Source organism: Jaculus jaculus, chromosome 18 (assembly GCF_020740685.1).
Source record: "Jaculus jaculus isolate mJacJac1 chromosome 18, mJacJac1.mat.Y.cur, whole genome shotgun sequence".
Lineage (NCBI taxonomy): Eukaryota > Metazoa > Chordata > Mammalia > Rodentia > Dipodidae > Jaculus > Jaculus jaculus.
Genome location: NC_059119.1, coordinates 36,516,695 through 36,525,380, shown reverse-complemented (window position 1 = coordinate 36,525,380; position 8,686 = coordinate 36,516,695).

The following is an 8,686-nucleotide window of genomic DNA, read 5'->3' as shown; positions in this document are numbered from 1 at the left end:
GCAAACTGGCGTCAGCTGTTTCTTTTGTTCGAACCGAGAGTGGACTTGTCTTAAGACGCAGTGTCTCCATTGGTAGGGTCAGGCAAAAGGACATTACTGCGAGTCCAATTGTGAAGTCCCCCAGCTGCTCTCTGGCCACAGCAGTCATTCCTCTCCCCCGGGATATATGATGTCTTAAAATGTGACTCTAGTAGGAAGTCCCAATGTGAGAATTGAAGCCTCTGGTGAGAGGAAGGTGAGGGCCCGGCACCTGAGGGGTGCACACTAAGTGCAGAGCAGCGTGCTTCTATCCCCAGCAACGTGTGTGCGCACGTGCACAGCCACCGCAGAGCAGGGCGTGATGGAGAGCAGAGGCAGCTGTGGAGGAGGAAGGCCCACAACACGCACGTGCACCAGGCAGTGCGGGCTGCGGCCCGTTCCCTGCTGCAGTGGTGAGCAGAGGCCCAGACAGCTGCGCAGGTTGGATCACGCACTCGGGTGATTTTCTATGCCCAAAGTCCACCTCCTAACCCAGGGGCAGGTTTGACCAGACCGGGGCAACGGGCTCAAGTGAAAGAGTCATGGCATGCTGATGGAGAATGTTCTTGGAGCCACTGAGCACAAAAGACATTATTTCCTGAACCCTCCTATGGGACAGGTTGCCCGCTGGGAGTGGACAGGGATACCACGGATCTGGGAAGAGCGAGACGATGGTGTCAGGCGGGTCTGGAGGCAGGCGTAGGAGTATCACTGCTTGGGCTACAGAGTGAGCTTCAGGCCAAGCAGAGCTGCATAGCTAGAACCTGTCTCAGACAAGAAAACAAAGGTGTGTGTGCGAGGCAGGACTGAGTCCTGAGGAGACTCCGGAGCTTGGGTGAGCATTCACAGAGGAATGCAGCGCCCAGCTCGGGCTCTGTGATCAGGGCTGGAGGCAACTGGGCTGCTTTCTTTGGCGTGGCCAGAAGAAGGCTTCCAGCCACACAGAGGACCTCACCGGAGGACAGCCACTGGCACCCACATAAAAAGAGCCCAGCTTCCCTGGTGGGTTACAACTCTGAACACCCAGACAGCTGGTCAGTTTCAGTGCCCTTTAGAGGCCGGTCTCACTGGCCCCTGTCAAAACATTTGGGAATATGAGTTCACACGTTTCCCAGGAAGTGGGAAATTCCAGAAGAAGCAGAGGCCAGCTCAGACCTGTCCCATCCTGGGAACTCCTTGACCCAGGAAGTTGAGGACTAGCCCCTTGAGATCATGCCTGAGAAGACCGAGCTTGGCCCAGGCTTGGGAGAGGGACTAAGGCCAAGAGGACCCCAGGACCACTGGTGTCAGGCTGGCAGGCCTGGTTAGTGGTCCAGGAGGAAGGGCACCCTCCAGAGACAAAGGGTAGGGAAGTCAGCTGGTTCTAATGGAGCCTCTGGCGGTCTGGCTCCTCGGGGTTCACAGTCCCCGTGACGACCCATTGCAGGTGCGGGGCAGGGGGGCACTCATTGCTCTTTGGCGTAGAGTGTTTCTGGTTTCAGGTTTCTGGCTGGAGGCAATGGGCTGGAACAGGATGCAGGTGTCAGAAGTCAGTGAATTCAACAAGGTTGTGCACAGCTGCCAGGTGGCAGGTGAAAGAAATACTTATCACTACAAGCAAAGCTGTCCTCTGGATGTCACATGTGGGGAATCAAAAGGGAAAAACAAATGAACAGCCGTATCCACACAGAGAGTCAGGGCAGGGCAGGGGTGACAAGGGGACCATATTATAGTGAGTACTCAACTGATTGTGCAAGGAAGGTAGTTCAGCCGCCAGATTAAGACCACATCTACAGAATGGGAGGGACGTCTTTTTGAGGGCAAAAACAAGACAATCATCTACCAAGGGACCATTATCTAGATGTGGATTTACTTGCATTGAAAAAAAAATCTCATTCATGTGTAAACATGGATTGAAAAACTACTCCCACTGAGGAAGTCATGAAACTGGCCTTCTAGAAGATCCAGGTCATATAGTCACCAGAATCCCCGGCCAGCGATACAAGGGAAAGAGGGTAGGCAAGCAGGCAGCTCCCGGGAGGGGGTGGCAGCAGATGGGGGCGGCCATCCTGGAGAACCCAGGCTGCCACCGTGGCCTCAGGGAGGCAGACAGCAGCAATGGTTAGAGCTAGCTGCCTTTGCTGGGGCGGCTACAGAGCAGGATGCACTTGTGGTTCCGACGTCCGACGATGGAGGGGTAGCCAGCAGATTGCTCACAAAAACAAAAAAAAAACAGGTCTGCTTGTGTCTCCCCAGTCCTTTGCTCCTTAGATGTCCAGGGTCACTCTCTTTGGGATACCACATGCTCCTGACATCTTATTCATTGAGTCCCTTCACTTTCTCTACTCACCTCCCACCAACTCCCTAGTCTGACCCACAGGGCCAGCCATATAGCCATCACAGTCACAGCTAAGCATCAGCAGAAGGGGGAGGGGACTCCTAGCAATCCATCCCAGGGAAACCATGGCTGCCTTGATCAATGTCTAGGCTACCCTCCAGGCAGACCTTTCAGAGGGCAAGCTGTGCAAAGCGCTCCCTCAAGGAGAAGTGAGGCCCAGCCATAGACCAGGGACCCAGAGCCAGTGCTAAGGACATTTCTGCTTCCCCTGGCCTTCCCAGGAAAGCAGCCTGGCCCAGAGATAGGGCGCAAATCCTAGGTGGAGGCAGGGAGATTAAATGAGGGACCAAGGTTAGAGGAAAGGGGCAAGCCCCCGCAGGCAAACGCCATCCTGTGCCAGGCCAGAGGACGCAGGTGGTGGACAAAGAGAGAAGGGATGGGAACTCTGTCCGCCCTCCTCCCTGCCGTCCTCTGGTAGGTCTGTGTGCTTTGCTCCCTAGGGAACCAGCCAGCTCCTATCAGCTCGGGGCTTCCTGCTCCCACGACCTAAGAACTAAATGACCCCAAGCCCAAGCTGGGCTCTGGGAAAACTGGGAACTGGCTGCAGGCAGAGCAGGAGACCTGACATTTTTTTCCCCATTTTCCCAACCTCTTAGGCAGACCTGCCTCGCCTGCCCTTTTCAAAAGTCCCATTCCCTTTCTCTCTCTGACTTCGAGATGCTTTGCATCCGCCCTTGGGGCACAGAAAACGGGGTGAGGGAGCAGTGTCCTCCTTCACAGGAAGGCACAGGACGCCCCCCCCAAGTAAGCAGATTCATAGGCTACTGACCGCAATTACGGAGTTTAGGTATCATTTTATGGATCAAGGAACTATTTAGCATAAGAACTTACAGGGAAAAAAATCAAATCAGTTCAAAATAAGTAGAAGGCAAGAAATAAGGACAAAAGCAGAAATCATGAAATAGAAAACATATACCCGATAGAAAGATTAACAAAGCTGAGAGCTCCTTCTAAGGGATTATGGGTAACTTCATTAAGCCCCTGATAAGACTGATTGTAAGAGTCGGAGTGAATAGTGACTGAGCAACAAGAAGGAGGCCCAGACCAGGAAGACAACAGAGGCCTCATTTTACATAGAAAACTACAAATACATTGGAAACCTGTGACTCTAAAAAATTATCTTGCCAAAACTTACACAAGAACAAATAGAGCCAGGCATGGAGGGCACATTTTAAGTTTAAGGATAGCTTGGGCTATATAGAGAATCCATTTAAAAAAAAAAAAGGCCAAAGAATTTGAGATATGCGACCATTTTGAATATGTAGCTAAGTCTACAGGCAATCCAAAAAACTTTACACAATACCGGGTCAGGAGATCTAATACATTCTATTGTCCACTCAAGGAATAGATCATTCCAATTCATATTCCCACAGAAAAAGGAAAAAGAAATAACAGTCCAAACCCCCTTTGTCATGACCCTTCTCTCCACAACATGTAAGGACAGTGTGGGAAGGAAGACCCGAAGCCAGTCTTGCTTCATGAGCTCACATTCAGAATGACACACAGGGTAAGGGAAGTGGCTCATCAAGTAAAGCACTTATTTGCAAAGCCTTCAGGCTGGGGTTCGATTCCTCAGCACTCACAGGCAAAGCCAGGCATGGTGGCGCATGCCTTTAATCCCAGCACCTAGGAGGCAGAGGTGGGAGGATCACCGTGAGTTCAAGGCCACCCTGAGACTACATAACGTATTCCAGGTCAGCATGGACTAGAGTGAGACCCTACCTCAAAAAAAAAAAAAAAAAGTATATCATAGACTCCTTGAAGTAGTCCTCTGATTGGTGTACCATGACATGTATGCACACACACACGTAAAACAATTATACACAAAACATGAAGACTGAACTTGGCATTGAATAGTATAAAATGGCATGCCACTACCATGCTGGGTTTGTCTCAGGAGAGAAAAGATGGTTTAATAGTAGAAAAATCTATCCCCATAATTTGATACATGGGCAGATCAAAGATGACACTCAGTTCAGCGGATGCTGAAAACCTAATCAAAATTCAACAACTTATTTCTTTTGTTGTTGTTTTGAAACAGGGTCTCACTGCATAACCTAGGCTGGCCGTTGAACTCACGATCTTCCTCCTGAGTACGGGGATGACAGGCCCTATACCACCTGGCCCAGCTCAACATTTATTCTTGCTTTTAAATACAGCGAATTTGGAACCAAAGAAACTCCATCACTTCCTAAATGCTATCCATCAAACATCTCCACCAATGATCACACTTACTAGTGAAGGTTTAGGATTGTTGTCAAAACTGGGAAGGAGGCGAGGATGCAGGCTGCCGTCACCACGAGTCACCAAGGAAAGACAAGAGGAAGAAAGAAGAAATGGTGGCTGGAGAAACGCAATTGCCACTTTTCCCTGACAGCAGAAATGTCTGTTAAAAAATCCCACGAGAGGGCTGGAGAGATGGCTTAGCGGTTAAGTGCTTGCCTGTGAAGCCTAAGGACCCCGGTTCGAGGCTCGGTTCCCCAGGTCCCACGTCAGCCAGATGCACAAGGGGGCGCACGCGTCTGGAGTTCGTTTGCAGAGGCTGGAAGCCCTGGCTCGCCCATTCTCTCTCTCTCCCTCTATCTGTCTTTCTCTCTGTGTCTGTCGCTCTCAAAAAAAAAAAAAAAAAAAAGGGCTGGAGAGACGGCTTAGTGGTTAAGCGCTTGCCTGTGAAGCCTAAGGACCCCGGTTCAAGGCTCAGTTCCCCAGGTCCCACGTTAGCCAGATGCACAAGGGGGCGCATGCATCTGGAGTTCGTTTGCAGAGGCTGGAAGCCCTGGCGCGCCCATTCTCTCTCTCTTCCTCTATCTGTCTTTGTCTCTGTGTCTGTCGCTCTCAAATAAATAAATAAATAAAATTTTAAAATATTTAAAAAAAAAAATCCCACGAGAATGACCCTGAGGGTGCAGCAAGAGAGGAAGGCGGGCCTCCCGACAGCTGGGCGCCCCAACCTGGTCTCGCACTTCCCGCCCCTGTCGCTGCTCTCCCCCAAGACTCTTCTGCACATCGGGCAAACATTAAAAAATAAGTAAATAAAACACCTGCTCTGACCCAGCTGGGATGGGCCCCCTTCCTTTACTCTCGTGGGTGGGCACCCCTCTGGAAAGTACCCTCCCTGTTAGTAAGAGCGCTGCTGGTGTGGGATGTCGAGTCCAGTCTCAGTGCCAGCCAGCAAGTGCCCACTCTGCTGAGACTGGAGTGGGCAGAGCAAGCCTCGGGATGTAACTGGTAGTCTTGGCAGAATCCCCTCATGGCAGTGGGGTTGGTCCTGACACTGCAGAGGGGCCTGGCCGGACTGAGGCTGGATGGGAGCAAGGTCTCCAGTGTTTGTAGAAACTCTGCACACCTCCCTGACTGTCACATGGGCTCCTCAGAGCAGATGAAAACCCAGTCCCACCAATCCGTTAGCTGAGAGAGCTGGAATCAGGAAGCAGAGCCCGGGCCCCCAGCCCACCGCAACCCCCCGTGCCCCAGCAGGCTGGCCTCCCGCCAGCCCTCTGTCTTCTCCAATATACACCGCCTCCCTGAGCTCTCTTCACGAGTGGTTAACAAGTGGCTCATCCCTGTCAGACCCAATTGGCTCTTGGTACCTTGCTTGGCAGCCGAACCCACACAGGCTCGGTCATCAGGAAGCTGGGCTTATGAAAGCAGAGGGAGGCAGGGTCAAAGACCGCCAGTCCCTGCCTGCCTCAAAGTAAAACGAGGGCAACCGAGAGTCAAGGGAGGCGGGAGAAAGGCCAAGGGCACAGAAAAGATGGCACTGGAACTGACCATTGTTCCAGTTCCCTAGGTCATGCCTGACCCTCCAAGAACTCCAGGTATCTGAAAGCTAAAGGCCAGTGTTGGTTATCTGCTTCTGCATAGCAGATTCCTCTAAAACTTAGGTCTTAACTCACATGGAAGAGGCATTCAGAGCCCATGAGTGGGTGGAGGGTATCTCTGTCATGAAGCTGGAGGTTTTATCAGCCTGGGATGATCCCCTAGAGGCATGTGTGGGGCTGCAGGATCCTCTCACACAGTGGACTCACAGCCTCTGCAGGAAGGCTGTGGTTCCTCCGCATAGGCTCCGTTGGGCTTCAAATCTAGCAGCGACACTGAGGGATCACCACCCTTCTCTGGGAAAAGGGCTAAAGAACGTGTGGAGGTGGGGGTCTACTCACAGTGGGAGGTTCGTGCACGAGCAAGACCAGCAAGGCCCACCGCCCCCAAGACCTTAAGGCTCGGAGACCACGGCCTCCCGCTCTACCCAGGACCCCAGCCCCTCCCTACCCCAAGTTACGAATCCAGATTGGCTTCAAACACAAATATGAAAGTTTGGGTATGATAATCAGGAATGGTGTGCCCTGCAGCCAACTAAGTATGCCTAGAGGCATGAACTTAATGCACTGTGGCCAAAGTGCCAGAGAAGGCCTCAGGCCACAACCTGAAACCCCGAGATGGACAGACCTCAGCCCACAGCTGTTCTACACACACACACACACACACACACACACACACACACACATATTTGTGCTGCAGGCACTCTAAACAAGTAAAATTTTTATGTTCCTTACCCCTTTCATGAGCCAGTTGGGAGTTGGGCCACATGAACTGTGAGCTATGAGCTGGTCCAAAGTCTCCTTGCCTAACCTTCAAACCCACTCCTGTTAACTGGGAGTAAAGGAGTCAAGGCAGATGACACCTGCCTCCTATAGCACCCTAGGCTGAAGCAGAGACCTGCAGGTAGCTGTGGTTAAAATCTGGAATCAGCTGGGTGTGGTGGCGCATGCCTTTAATCCCAGCACTTGGGAGGCAGAGGTAGAAGGATCACTGTGAATTTGAGGCCACCTTGAGAATACATAGTGAATTCCAGGTCAACCTGGACTAGAGTGAGACCCTACCTCAAAAAGCAAAAACGGGGGGAGGGGTTGCTCTGGAGAGATGGCTTAGCAGTTAAGGCACTTGCCTGTGAAGCCTAAGGACCCAGGTTCAATTCTCCAGGTCCCATGTAAGCCAGATGCACTTGGTGGCACATGCATTTGGAGTTCATGTGCACACCCATTCATTCATTATTCCCCCCCCACCTCAAATAAATAAAAATCTTAAATTTAAAAACAAAAACAAGCCGGGTGTGGTGGCGCACGCCTTTAATCCCAGCACTCAGGAGGCACAGGTAGGAGGATCACCATGGGTTCCAGGCCACCCTGAGACTACACAGTGAATTCCAGGTCAGCCTGAGCTACAGTGAAACCCTACCTTGGAAGACAAAAACAAAACCAAAAAAGTCTGGAATCAGGGGAGCTCCACTATGGCGAATTTTGGTGTCACAAAGGAAGGCCAGCGTTAGTGGCGTCTGCAGACAGAGACAGGGGAAGGACACAGCCCGTGCAGCAGCTCAGGCAGAACTGCCTAGCCAGCATGCCCCAGAAGATGCTGTGCTCAAGGGCCAAGGCTTGTGAAGCTTGCAGACGGGCTGGGAAAAGCAGTAGGCATCCAGCCCATCCTTAAAGACTGAGGGATGCCCTCGGTCTCTGGGTCTCTGGAGCCCACCACTATCGCTTCCCATCAGGGCACGAGGGAAATCTTTGATTCTAGAGCACAAGAGCTCCCACAGGGAGGAGAGATGGTTGTCTTCCGTGCCTCAGCCACTCAACAGGACCCTCAAGGGTCGGGTAAGGGTGCAGGCGAGGTGCTAAGCCTGGCTTGAAAGGGTGGCCCCTGGGCTGTGCTCGCAGATGGTGGCTCTGCTCCCTTCCTGCCACCAGATGGTAGCAAAGAGCTCCACGCTGACCCCACCCACTGGATCCTGGACTTGCATCAGAGCCTGGAACTGCTGTCACAGTAACCCGGTTCTGAGCATGCCCTTGTTGGACCGGCTTCTTTCCCCCGTGAGCTGGTCCAAGAAGGGCAAGCAAGGCCCATGGAGCAGCACTGTGGAGGGAGGCAGATCGGGGTTGCCTTGAGCCAGGAGAGGGGGCAGCTGCGGTACCCAAGGTGCCAATGGACTCTTTCTCAAACTGAGCAGCTCCACAGAACCCCGGGGCAGGAAACAAAGGTCAGGGCAACTTGGGGACTCTCAGGATGGAACCTACACTGACTAGATCGTGTTGTTGTGGTCACTGGACAGTGGCTCTGGGTGACATCTAAGGATACATTCCTGGAGAAGGGGTTCTGCTCTCTCCTCTCTCTCCTGAGCACCCATCATGAACCCACCCACACCAGAGAGCTTCAGGAGTTAGAGAGGCAAGTACGATTTGAGGAGGGCAGAAGGAGGAGGGGTGATGAAAGGATGATGGGTGTGTGTGTGTGTGC